The sequence below is a fragment of the Vigna umbellata genome, chromosome 6, assembly GCF_029865625.1.
Source record: "Vigna umbellata cultivar VRB3 chromosome 6, Vumbellata_1.0, whole genome shotgun sequence".
Classification (NCBI taxonomy): domain Eukaryota; kingdom Viridiplantae; phylum Streptophyta; class Magnoliopsida; order Fabales; family Fabaceae; genus Vigna; species Vigna umbellata.
The window spans coordinates 24,202,154-24,216,456 of record NC_142170.1 but is presented as its reverse complement, the minus strand read 5'-3'; positions in this window follow the sequence as shown (position 1 = coordinate 24,216,456).

Genomic DNA, 14,303 nt, shown 5'->3' with positions numbered 1-14,303 from the left:
GTGAGAAGTATGAGGAGTAATTCAAAACTTCCTCAGTTCTTGTGGACTGAAGCACTTAAGACAGCTGTGTATATAGTAAATCGGGTCCCAACTAAGGCTGTTTTAAAAACACCTTTTGAGTTATTCAAAGGTTGGAAACCTAGTTTACGACATGTACGCGTTTGGGGATGTCCATCTGAAGTGATAATTTATAATCCACAAGAGAAGAAACTAGACCCAAGGACTATTAGTGGGCATTTCATTGGATATGCTGAAAAGTCCAAAGGTTATAGATTCTATTGTCCAACTCATAACACTAAGGTTGTGGAATCAAGAAATGCAAAGTTTCTTGAAAATGATTTGATTAGTGGGAGTGATTTAAATCAAGACGTTGATCTTGAAAAAGATCACTATGAAGCTCAAACCTCTCAATCAAATGAAAGATTGGTAGTCATTCATGCTCCTCCAGTTCAAAAGCAAATTAGACAACCAATAATTGAAGTTCCACAAATTGCTGAGAATGATAATATAGATCAAGTTGTTGATGAGGAGCAACAAGTAAATGTTGAACAACCAGTTGAACAACAAGCTTCTCATCAAGATGTTGACACAACATTAAGAAGATCTACTAGAATCAGAAGACCAGCAGTTTCTAGTGATTATGAAGTGTATTTACAAGAATCGGATTACAACATTGGAGCCGAAAATGATCCTGAAACGTTTTCACAAGCCATGAGTTCTAAAGAATCAAACCTATGGTATGATGCCGTGAAAAACGAGATGGATTCTATGGCATCCAACAAAGTCTGGGATCTCGTTCAGTTGTCTGATGGTGTAAAATCCATTGGATGTAGATGGGTCTTTAAAACCAAGAAAGACTCAAAAGGCAACATTGAGAGACATAAGGCAAGACTTGTTGCCAAAGGATTCACTCAAAGAGAAGGAATTGACTACACAGAGACCTTTTCTCCTGTATCTAAGAAAGATTCCTTCCGAGTAATTATGGCATTAGTAGCTTATTTTGATTTTAAGTTACATCAAATGGATGTGAAAACAACATTCCTTAATGGTGATCTAGAGGAAGAGGTTTACATGAAACAACCTGAAGGATTCTATTCTAAAGGCAATGAGCACTTGGTATGTAAGCTTAATAAATCCATCTATGGATTAAAACAAGCTTCCCGCCAATGGTATCTAAAATTTCATGATGTTATCACTTCATTCGATATTGAAGAAAATGTCATGGATCAATGTATATACCAAAAGGTCAGTGGGAGTAAGATTTGTTTCCTTGTATTATACGTGGATGATATTTTGCTTGCAACCAACGATAAGGGTTTGCTATATGAAGTGAAACAATTTCTCTCAAAGAACTTTGACATGAAGGATATGGGAGAGACATCTTATGTCATTGGCATTAAGATCCATAGAGAAAGATCTCGAGGCATTTTGGGTTTGTCTCAAGAGACCTATATCAACAAAGTTTTAGAGAGGTTTAACATGAAGAATTGTTCACCAAGTGTAGCTCCCATTGTAAAGGGTGACAAACTTGAATTAAGTCAATGCCCGAAAAATGATCTTGAGCGGGAACAGATGAAAAATATTCCATATGCTTCAGCTGTCGGAAGTCTTATGTATGCTCAAGTTTGTACTAGACCTGACGTTGCATTTGCAGTTGGAGTTTTAGGAAGATATCAGAGTAATCCAGGTGTTGACCACTGGAAATCTGCAAAGAAAATAATGAGATATCTTCAAGGAATAAAAGATTTCATGCTCATGTATAGATGAACTGATAATTTGGAAGTGGTAGGCTACTCTGATTCAGACTTTGTTGGTTGTGTTGATACTAGAAAATCTACATCTGGCTATGTTTTCATGCTAGCTTGTGGAGCTGTATCTTGGAGTAGCAAAAAGCAGACCTTGACTGCTACTTCTACTATGGAGGCTGAGTTCGTTTCTTGTTTTGAGGCTACTTCACATGGTGTATGGTTGAAGAGTTTTATATCTGGACTTAGAGTTGTGGACTCAATTGCTAGGCCACTGAAGTTGTATTGTGATAACTCTGCTGCTGTTTTTATGGTTAAGAATAATAAAAGTGGAAGTCGAAGTAAACACATCGATATTAAATATCTAGGCATAAGAGAATGTGTTAAAGAAAAGAAAGTGGTCATTGAGCACGTAAGCACCGAGTTGATGATTGCGGATCCTTTAACTAAAGGCATGCCACCAAAGAATTTTAAGGATCATGTAACACGAATGGGACTTGGTTCCATGATATGACAATCATTGTAAGTACTTTCATTTTGATAAAACTCTTATTCAGTTTAATGTTTTCTCAATTATTTGTGCACATAATTAGTTATTTTGAGAAAACTCATTTAATTGTGGCCTAGAATAGACATATGTTTTATTCATTAGAGTTAAGAGCATGTGATGTGAGACTAAATACATCGTAATACATGGGAGATAATACTCATTATTAGAGGAACTGTCACCATGATTCATATATTTAGTCTCTTATTACGTTTGATGGTTGAATAAAATGGACCAAGTGGGAGAATGTTAGCCTTATACAGAAAAGAGGTTACATTTTAAGAATATATCTATCCCATTTATTTTATTTCCTTTTCAGTTAATATTTTAAAAGTAGTTAATATTCTAAAAGTGGTCCATTTTAAATAAAAAACTGTTTTCAAACGTGTGGGTGTGCCATTATTCCCACAACAATCTCTTCTAACGTTATAAAAATACTCTGTGATGATTTTTTGGAGCACTACAGAAAATTTCATATCAGGTCACTGATCCTACTCTTTACTTCATATACATCACCATCGTGTTTTAAGAGCAAGGGTTCAGAAACAAGAATTTAAGCAAGCATACAACAATGGCTGGAGGTTGGTCTTTCTGCTTCCGCTTTCTTTCTTATAAATCTGAATATGATTAAATGTGCTTGTTTGAGATATTTAGATTTATCGAATCTTTAGTATGAATTTTTACAATGTGTTCTCTCCTTTCGTTGTGATGTTCGTGTGGAGGAGGTGAAGGAGGATAAAGTAAAAAACTGGAAAGCTAAAAGAAAGAAGATGAAGAGAGGAGAAAAAAAAGATAAACTAGATCATAATATTTACAAAAACAAATTACTAATAAATTTATAAACTATAACATTGTCATCAAACTACCAGCCTCTTGTGAAAACCATGCTCCAAATCACAAATCCACCTCGCGATAACATAACCATATTTTGCAGTAAGCCCTAATCATGCAACCACTACACACAACGCCATCTCCACCATATCTCCATGTGAATCCATTAACGAAAGCAAAATGAAACACCAACAAGTATCCATGCACAAAATCACTAGGAATAGAGACAAACTAATCAAATATAAGAATAGATTAGCCAAATATGAGATGATAGGTTCTCCACGTGATGAGGGGAGATGCATTCTCCACTGGTGATTGAGGGTAAAATGAGATTTGTTCTCTCCTTTGGTTGTGATGTCTGTGTGGAGGAGGATAAAGTAAAAAAAAAATGGAAAGCTAAAAGAAAGAAGATAAAGAGAGGATAAAAAAAGAGGAAACAAATCATGATATTTACTAAAAAAATTTATCAATAAATTTATAAATATTACGGACTGTACTTTTACTGAAAAATTTCAACTTGTGAAAAATCCATTAGAAAAACCAATAGCTTTTTTATGTTTTCGAAGAAATTTAATCGTTAATAATACTTGTTTTTTTTCTAATAAACTCGCAAAAATATTCAACTTTTACAAACTATTTATTTATTTAATTCATGGATATAATATTAATAAAATAATATCATATAGAAAATGTGTTACAATCTCGATTCTAATAAAATTTGATTTTATTTTTATTATATATTATACCGTATGACTGTCCGATCAACCAAAAATCGGATGGTCAACTAGCCTATGGTTTCAAACGAGTTGGTTGATGAACCGATTGGTTGGATTACAAACAGATAGTGCTGTCAAAACGGGTCACCCGACCCACCACGGGTTGGCCACTTAGTGAGCCAACCCAACCTAACTCATTTATTAGCGAGCCGAAAAAATTCGAACCTAGTCCGTCCCACCATGGGTTGGTGGGTTAAACGAGTTGGCCCAATGACTCACTCGATTACAAGTTTTTTTTTTAAATCCAACAAAAATTACAACTTTTTTGCAATTCAAATTTAAATAATTTCATTCTAAAATGATGTTAAACTCCAAAGACAATTTAAAATAAAAAAATTAACATACAACTCATGTAATCCAAAAACAAACCCAAAAAGTGAATAAATAAGTTTATAATATTGATAATTGTTGTGTTTTATCCACTTATAAGATTAAAGTCTAAAAGGATAAATTTATAATATTTTTCTCTCTTGAAACATCTTTTTCTTTACAATATAATAAAAAAATGTTAACTAATAATATTGAATAACAAAATAATAAATAATTAAATTAAACTAGGTAGATTGGTGAGCCAACTCGGCTCACCACGGGCTCAACCCGGGTGAGCCGGGATTTAAATGAACCAAGCAGGGTTTAAAATTGGTCCGTATAATTATTTTTTTCAAACCTAACCCGGCACGAACCCGTGATGGAACGGGTTGGCCCGTGGGTTTTAACCCATTTTACCACCACTACAAAGAGAGCTAACGTTAAAAATAATTACATTAACCTTAAGTTAGATCATTACCATTTGGGCCATAATTAGGCCAATACTAATTAAAAACTCAACGCAAAATCTATAAATATATAGAAGTTTGGTATTCAGATAGTTGGTTACATTAACTGCATATTTATTGTCAGTACTATAAGACAAAGATTGACTTCAGCATCAGAGTGTTTTTTTGTAAGTAGCACCAAAATTCAACCATACAGCGGAGGAAACAGATTAGAGATAAAACTTTAACCTAAGCTTGAAAATTGAAAATCCTTTGTAAAAGCAGAATTAACCTCGATCCCATTAACCAATATATATATATATATATATATATATATATATATATATATATATATATATATATATATATATATATATATATATATATATATTATAACCTCAACATATTGATACAATTAGGTTAAATAACATAAACATGCTAAAAATAAACATTTTCGCATATACTATACATAATAAACTGCCTGTAGAATAAGCTAAATATCTAATGCAACCACCAAGATATTGTTCACTTTAACTTAAACTATTATAAAATAATTAAAAGAAATTATAAATTATTGATTTTAAATAAGTCTCTAATATAAAAGTAACTAAAATTTAGTAGTTAACATTAAAAACTAATTTAAACTCTAGATCACAAACTTTATAAATGATATTAAATTAATCAAAATTTTGTTTCAAATCACAAACTTTACAAATGATATTTAAATAATGACTAATTGTTTTTATTTCTAAATTTAGTTGCTAGATAATATTTTTTATAGTGATAATAATCTATACACTAGTGCAGCGAAGGGCTTTTACCGCGGTTCATTTTCACTATACGTCGCGGTTCTTGAACCGCGGCATATTCAGCCGCGGTAGTAAGTCAGACACTTTATACCGCGGTTCTAACCGCGGTATATAGGCTGCGGAATATGCCGCGGTTGTCTAGGGAACCGCTGCCTAAATTCATTTTTTTTTAAAAAAAAAATTAAAAAAAAAATTAAAAAATGCACTATATGTCGCGGTTGAACCGCGGCATATAGGCCGACGAATATGCCGCGGTTAGTGTCAAAACCGCGGCCATATGTCTCGTTTGTAAAAAAAAACGAAGCACTATATGCCGCGGTTGTGGTTAGAACCGCGACATATTCCCCTGCAGTTTTTTAAAATTGCAGGTCTGTTTTTGTGATATCCATTACCACAAAAACAGACCTGCATATAAAAACATTTACAGAAATTCAATTTCAACATAACAAACACATGTTCAAATGTATTTCAACATCAAATAAAGTAGAGAGTCTAAGAAAATTCTATCTAATCAAATGCATTGTTTAAATCTAAATCTAAGAGCTATTGTATAATCTAACTATATACTTCGCAGCAGCGTTCCTAATGAATAGTAGTGACTTCTCAGGAACTGGTGTAGTAGTCTTGAATCTCTGCAAAAGACAATTCATTTTAATTAGTGTATATGAATTCAACATTTGTTAAAAAATCAAAATTTGTTAAAGTTAAATATTACCGTTTCCCAGCTTCTTGTGATGTGAGAACGAACAATATGGGTCATCCAATACATTACATAGTATCCACACTCATATGACCCATTTTGTCTGTTACACTACAATATATCATCACAGTTGATAATAGTTAGTGAATAACATTTGTTATAAAACAATTATAACAAAGTATGACTTTAGCATATGTCAAACCTTGAGAGAAATCCAAGCAATCTTTCTACTCTTAACAATTGATCTCCCGTCCATCATCATACTTGCTGGAATAGAACTGTATATAAAAAAATGTTTTAGCATTCAGTTATATAACAAAGAAAGTCCAAACATTGAGGTTCTTACCAATCAATTGCTTGTTTGAGTTGTGTGGGAGGAGGCCTGTGCAATGAGCAGAACCACAAAGCATAGTTGTCTTGCACAGACATAACAAGAAGTTGCCAATGGCGCCTGAAATTCATAATAACGTAACTATTAAATATTAAAATCACATATGGAACATTATTATGTTAACAAAGTTCACTTACCCGGATATATAAGGCAAAAAGTATATTTTCTTGCCCCTTCGAAAACTGTTTATCAGATTCATGTTGATATGATCAAAATCATTTGATTCATGAATGTCTTGGGGATCAATGAATCCATAATCATCAGAACGCCCCAACTTATTAGTGACCCCAGACATATACCTGAAATCAAAAATTAACTTTGATATAAGCATACTTGATATATAAATCAATTTTATATATAAATAATTGGTCATAGACTTACATCGTCCATAGTTGAATAATTGAAATATTCAACTCTTGTGTTCCCGACGCAAGCTCACGGACATCTTGGCTATTAAGGTATATTGGGACCTCAGAGCCATGCCCAAATACATTAGCATCATACTGAACCTCCAAAGGCTTATCATCAAGGATGTAAGCAAGTAGATGCAATGAAGAAAGAGGGTCATCCTCAGATAGAGGAATCTTCTGTTGTTCCTGCGTCTGTTGTTACATGAAAAGATAAGATAAGTTTTGACATCAAAAACCTTTAAAATTGAGAAGTGTAAAGAAGAATTTCATACCGAGGGGTCAGAAACTGGTTTAACCAAAAATTTAGGCCAAGTGATAAACGACTTATATGCTTGTTCCACAGTGAAAATCTCTTCCGTGGACAGTGGAACCGAGGCATCTGGCATGATCATTTCATCCACTGAGACCTTCACCTCATCCTCTAATAGTTGCATACCATGACATACAGTCGCTGACCTAAACTCTGTTCCACGAGCTACCAGCACCATCTCATCTTCTTCTAAAATGTATAGCAGACATGGACTACCATCGTCCATGTCATCCTCTGGGATGGCTGATGCGGAACAACTTCCTTTGCCGCTTCTCCCTGTCAGAGTAAATGTTAGATTATACAAGAGATAGAAATAATTGCACATAAATGTTTATTAAGTTTACCTGTGGGAGGGGGAGGGATAACATGTTCCTCTATAGGAGACTGCACCGGGCGCATGCTCTGAAACTGCTCCTGGTATAGCATCTGGAATTCAGCCCTCACCTCGGCCCTGATCTCCTGTATAAGGTCTTGTCGGACCTTTTTTGTGATCTCTTCTGTCATCCTTTGTGTATCGCTGTATGAATATGAAGGCTGACGAGAAGAGCTCCCAAAGTAATCTGTAATTCCTACTCCAGGACCTGCAGCACGTACACGTCCAGGGTGCTCAGGTCGTCCAATTGCAGCAGCAAGAATATCCTGGCGACCCTCTGGAGTGAATTGGCCTTGGGAGCTCTGCTCAACCAAGGCGTCCTGTAACATTACAAAACACCATTATTCTTTAAATAGTTTAATGTAGTATGTATAATGACAATATTTATTATTTTAGGAACAGTGATAACTTACAATTTTTTCAGAAATCTCTCGTGCTGTGTCGGAAGAGTAGGTGCCCGATGGTCGCATACGGGCCAACTTCCATTTCTCATGTCTAGACGGTGGAGAAGGAGGCTGAGGAGGGCTACCACTCTGAGATGGTGGTATAACATCTGCCTTTTGCTTGAGGATTTTCTCCTCAAGCTTCCTATACCCACCACGAGATAATAGGTGGGGGTTTTTGTTCTTAGCACTTGTTCCTTGTGCTTTGCTTCTAATTGCCTGTCACATACACATTAATTAATCAGTTCATATGATATATATTTGTTAATGAGGAATTGAATAATATGAACTACACTAACCTGCCATTCCTCTGACATCCGACTCTCTTTAAAAAGCCGCCAAGTCTCCTCATCAATGGACTTATATGAACTGCATGGACTTTTATGTTTAAGGTGTCCAAAGATGTACCTTGATGTCAACTTGCTTTTAAAGTTTCTGAAATTTTCTGCAACAGTTGACAAACACTTATTTCTAAGTGTTGGGACATTTGGAATGTCAAATGTCATCTGAAAAAAACATAATAAAGTTGTATTAGTACAAAATTATCAATATAAACAAATTTTAATTCAAATGCTATTAACTAACTTACTAATATATCTTGCCAAATAATGTTCCGATCACCCTCGGACACATGATCAAAAGATGGAATGAGAATGCTAATCCTATCACGTGCCACTACTCCAAGGTATGATCGGAAGTCATCTGCATAGGGGCCAGTTGCCACACCCGTGGTGACATTCACATTCACCGGAGTTCTTTCACCACTATTTTTCCTGATTAATAATTGTTTCATCCTAGTGGGTCCTCTAGTGGATCTGGTTGGGGGAGCCTCATCCCCTGAAGAATGTGGATGATCAGCCATATATCTGTCAAAATAAATAACAACATTAAATTTTCTTTCAAGACTTATGTAATATCATATAAATTAACAAAACATGTAATAGTACAGAAATTGAAAATTCATACATAAAGATATGGATTCATCATATGTATATTCCCTCATCATGATCTGACCGAATTGCATGTACATCATCGTCAACTACAGATTGGTCATCCAAATTTGTTGTAGTTTGAAATGAATGGTTGTCAGCAATATCAATATTAATCAGATTGTCTTCTTTAACTTCAATTTGTTTTTTGCCTTGAAGAGCAACATACCAATGGTCAGACGCAGGATCTTTGACATAAAAAACTTGAGATGCTTGATGTACCATGATAAACGGTTCGTCTCGATAACCCACCTTGCGAAAATCAACCAGTGTCATACCCGAGTCATCTACTTTCACACCACTCTTATTGTCAAACCACTTACACTTGAACAATGGAACAGAAAACTTGGTGTAATCAACCTCCCATATCTCTTCTATTATACCATAATATCTCATTGATCCAAGTACAGGAGATTGATCTTTTGATGTGGAAAATTGAAGTGACTCAGCTTCTAAACTGACTCCACTATTTTGTACTGTGCTTTTATCATCCAAAGTCTTCGTATAGAATGTGCAATTATTGACTTCATAACCTGTACAACACACGACATCAAACTTCAAACCATTTGCAAGCCACAATAAAGTTTCAGAAGAATGTGGCTCTTTGTCAATTTCAGATTTGAACCAAGACATAAATGTTTTGTTATGCTCCATCAATTGCCATTTCTCTGATTGTCTTGGATTTTTATTCTTAACAATGGCTTTGTGTGCCTCCAAAAAAGGGATCACCTCATCTGTGTTGTTCAATATATAAAGATGCGCTTGCAACAATTCTTCGCGATCTTTTGTCACCACATTGACACCTCGGATGCTTTTACTTGTAGAAAATTTATTCAACCATGCTGTGCGAGGAACTCCTATTGGATTCGTTGATGTCATGTAATCTGAACAAAACTCGATACTTTCTTCAGCAATATACCTTTCAATCATCGAACCTTCAGGACGATATGGATTTTTAACGTACCCTTTCAAAATCTTCATATAACGCTCAATAGGATACATCCATCTTAAGTATACCGGTCCGCACAACTTGATTTCTCTAACCAAATGAACAAGTAAATGTACCATGATGTCAAAAAAAGATGGAGGGAAAAACATCTCTAGTTGACACAAGATGATAACAATCTCGCCTTGAAGTTCATCTAACTTTGTAAGATCGATGGCTTTACTACATATTGACGAGAAAAATGAACACAACCTGTTTATGGTGTGCCTAACATTTTTGGGAAAAATTCCACGAATAGCCACCGGTAACAACTGTTGCATTAAGACGTGACAATCGTGAGACTTCATGCCAACAAGCTTTAAGTCCTGCATTGACACTAAACTCTTCATATTTGAAGAGTATCCTTGTGGTACTTTGATACTCTTTAAACATACACAAAAACTTATCTTCTCTTGTCTAGACATTGTGTAACATGCAGGGGGCAAATAAGTACGTTTACCAATCTCCTTGGGTGCCAACTCTTCTCGGATATTCATGTCAACCAAATCCAAACGAGCATTCACTCCATCTTTTGTCTTTCCCTGAATGTTGAGTAATGTACCAATCAAGCTATCACACACATTCTTTTCTACATGCATCACATCTATGCAATGTCGAACATCTAACTTTGACCAATATGGAAGATCAAAGAATATTGATTTTTTCTTCCAAGGGGTCGTTACAGATGACTTCTTCGATGTTTTCCCAAATACATGATGTATTTTATTAACTTTTTGAAGAACTTCAAGGCCAGTAAGTGGATTTGGTGCTTCGTCCCTCTCTTGATCTCCATTGAATGCTTTTTTTAACCTTCGATATGGATGATTACGTTTTAGAAATCTCCGATGACACAGATACACCGTCTTTCTTCCATGTTTCAATTGATGAGCTGCAGTGTTTTCTTCACATATAGGACACGCTTTATGACCCTTGACACTGTATCCTGACAAATTACCATAAGCAGGAAAGTCATTAATGGTGCAAAATAACATTGCACGCATCATAAAAGTCTCTGAAGCGAATGCATCAAATATTTCAACCCCGTCAACCCACAAAACCTTCAAGTCTTCAACTAGTGGGCTTAGATAAACATCTATGTCATTTCCAGGCTGCTTTGGACCAGATATCATCATAGACAACATCATGTACTTCCTCTTCATGCACAATGCAGGAGATAAGTTGTAAATTATCAATATAACTGGCCAACAACTGTGATTGGTACTCAGATTACCAAATGGGTTCATTCCATCAGTGGCTAAACCAAGCCTAAGATTTCTACACTCTTTACCAAATTCGGGGAATTGTCGATCAATATTTTTCCATTGCTTTGAATCAGCTGGATGACGAAGCAGCCCGTCAATTTTTCTCTCATCTGCATGCCATCTAAGATTTTTAGCATCTTTGGGATTCGCAAACAAACGCTTAAGTCTGGGCACTATTGGAAGGTACCAAACTACTTTCAAAGCAGATCCATTTTTTTCTATCTGACCATTATCTTCACTATTGTTTTTTGACTTGTATCGTGATAAGCCACATTTTGGACACTTTGTCAAAAATTCAAACTCTTTCCTATACAAAATGCAGTCATTGGGACAAGCATGTATCCTTTTATACTCCATACCCATTGGACAAAGAATTTTCTTCGCATCATAATTACGAGTGGGCAGTGTATTTCCATCTGGCAACATTTCATTCAACAACGTCAACAGTTCTGTAAAACTCTTATCAGTCCATCCATTGCTCGCCTTCAAATTCATGAGCCTTAACACCGCTGACAAACGTGTGAACTTAGTTGAACCGACATACAAAGGTGTTTCTGCATGAGTCGACATCGTCTCATACACATGAGCTTTGGCAAAATTTTCTGCTCCAACATCGCGGATCATGTCCTCCAATTTGTCTTCATCCGGTCGATCTTCTTCCATGGTGGAATCAGTAACATTTACACTTTGAGAGTCAGTGGGAAAATCCATTTCTTCGCCGTGCCAGATCCATGTTTTATAGCATCTTAGAAAACCATCACATATAAGATGTTCTCTAATTTGAGTTGCGTTCAACTTTCTCCCATTCAAACAGTTCACACAAGGACATCTAAACTTCACTTCATCATCAGTTCTCCCCTCATTACGTTGCGCAAATTGTATAAATTCCTCTACACCTCTCTCGTACTCAGCACTAATACGTGGTAAATTAATCCAATTTCGATCCATATTCCTAAATATTACATAAATAATATTTTAAGGTTTATAAATAATACAAGAACTACAACACACATTACCAAAACCATACCATACATTACCAAAACTATAACAATTTCATGCATTATCAAAATTAAAGCAAAAATTATACCATACATTACCAAAACTATAGAAACTTCATACATTACCAAAACTAATGAAGAAATTACGTTAAGAATGCAAAAGGACATAAATACCTGGAAGAGGAACGACGGCGGTGAGGGTGAAAAACGCAACGAAATCACGATTTTGATCGGCTAAAACTCGTTTTTATCGTCAAAAATGAATAATGACCGAACAATTCTGAGTTTAAACGGTGAAAAACGCAAAATCTGAGATGATGGGTGGTTCGGAGGAGAAGAAACGCGAAAGAACAGAGAACGCGCGAGGAAGACGACACTGTTCCAAGTTTTAATTTTTAACTCTGAACGGGGGAATCTACCGCGGTTCACTACTTAACCGCGGTATAAAAGGGGTATATGTCGCGGTTTCACGTCCAACCGCGGCATCTACTTATTAAATAAATAATCCTAAATGGCATTTTTGAAATTATTTTCAAACTATATGCCGCGGTTCAGCGGGCAACCGCGGTATATGCCTCGAAATATTTCAAATTCATATTAAATTAATTTCAGATAGGCGAATATGCCGCGGTTGCTCGTAGAACCGCGGCATATACCCCTGTAACGTGCTCAACACAACTGTCTCCCCAACAGCCTTCTGGGGAATTTCAGAAGTTACAGGGGGTATATGCCGCGGTTCCCTAGAGAACCGCGGCATATACCCCCTGTAACTTCTGAAATTCTCTGACTGGCAGAGAAGTTGAGACGTTACAGGGGGTATATGCCGCGGTTCCCTAGAGAACCGCGGCATATACCCCCATTGGCAGGGTATATGCCGCGGTTCTCTGGGCAACCGCGGCATATACTCTGTTATTTAATTTTTTATTCATACGTGGCGTCAAAGGCAATGGTTGACTGGAGTATATGCCGCGGTTGGGAGCAGAACCGCGGCATATATGTTCGATTTATTTACAAAACTGCCACCGCGCACCATTATGCTGCGGTTTTCGTTGAACCGTGGCATAATGTGCGCTGTAAAAACCCAATTTTTTACTAGTGATAACTACTTTTATGAGCTTTTTATTGAATAATTTAATTAAACATCTTAATTAATATTTTATTATTAAATTAAGATATTTAATCAAGGAATTATAATAGGTTGACAACAACAACGTTTCATACAATCATTTTTAATAAATATATCGATTAATTTAATTTATATTAATTAAATATATTATTATTAAAAATAGTTATCACATGGACGTGTAAAAAAGAAATGATGGTCAAAAATATTTTTTCCATCTAAAAAAATCCTTAGATTGGGCTCCATATGCATTTTATTCTTATTTAGATTCAAAGCATGAATTTTTGGATAAGTATAAGATTCAAGTGGTTGTCTTTCCTGAGAAAATACCACATATTTATAGGGTTTCTAGACTTGTTAAAAAAATAAAAAATAAAGACTTATAATTTTTGTGATAAATCAACATGATAATAATAGTAATAAATTATTTAATCATATTAACCATATATTCTATTGATATATAGTATACAAGGATATTTATGATGTAATCAAACTATCAATATTTGACCATATATTATGTTAATACATGATAATTGCACTAGCAAATATTGACCACTTATAGGCTATATGCTAATTAGGCCTTGTTGGGTCAAACTCTTTGACTGAGTTGTAATCGACTTTTTGTTTACATGTGGATTGACCATTTGACTAGGCTATAGGCGGTCATCTTTGACCGTAGTTAACTTATTGACGTAGGTGCCATCTTAGACATTTTGAACTTCCATTTTTTAGATAGGTTTTGTGTTGTTGTTTCAATAGGCTTTGTGTTGTTGTGAAGCAGGTGATGAACCAATATTTTCCTCACTTCACTTAGTTTAATGTGCTAGAATTAGTCGGGGAATTATGCTTAAACGTC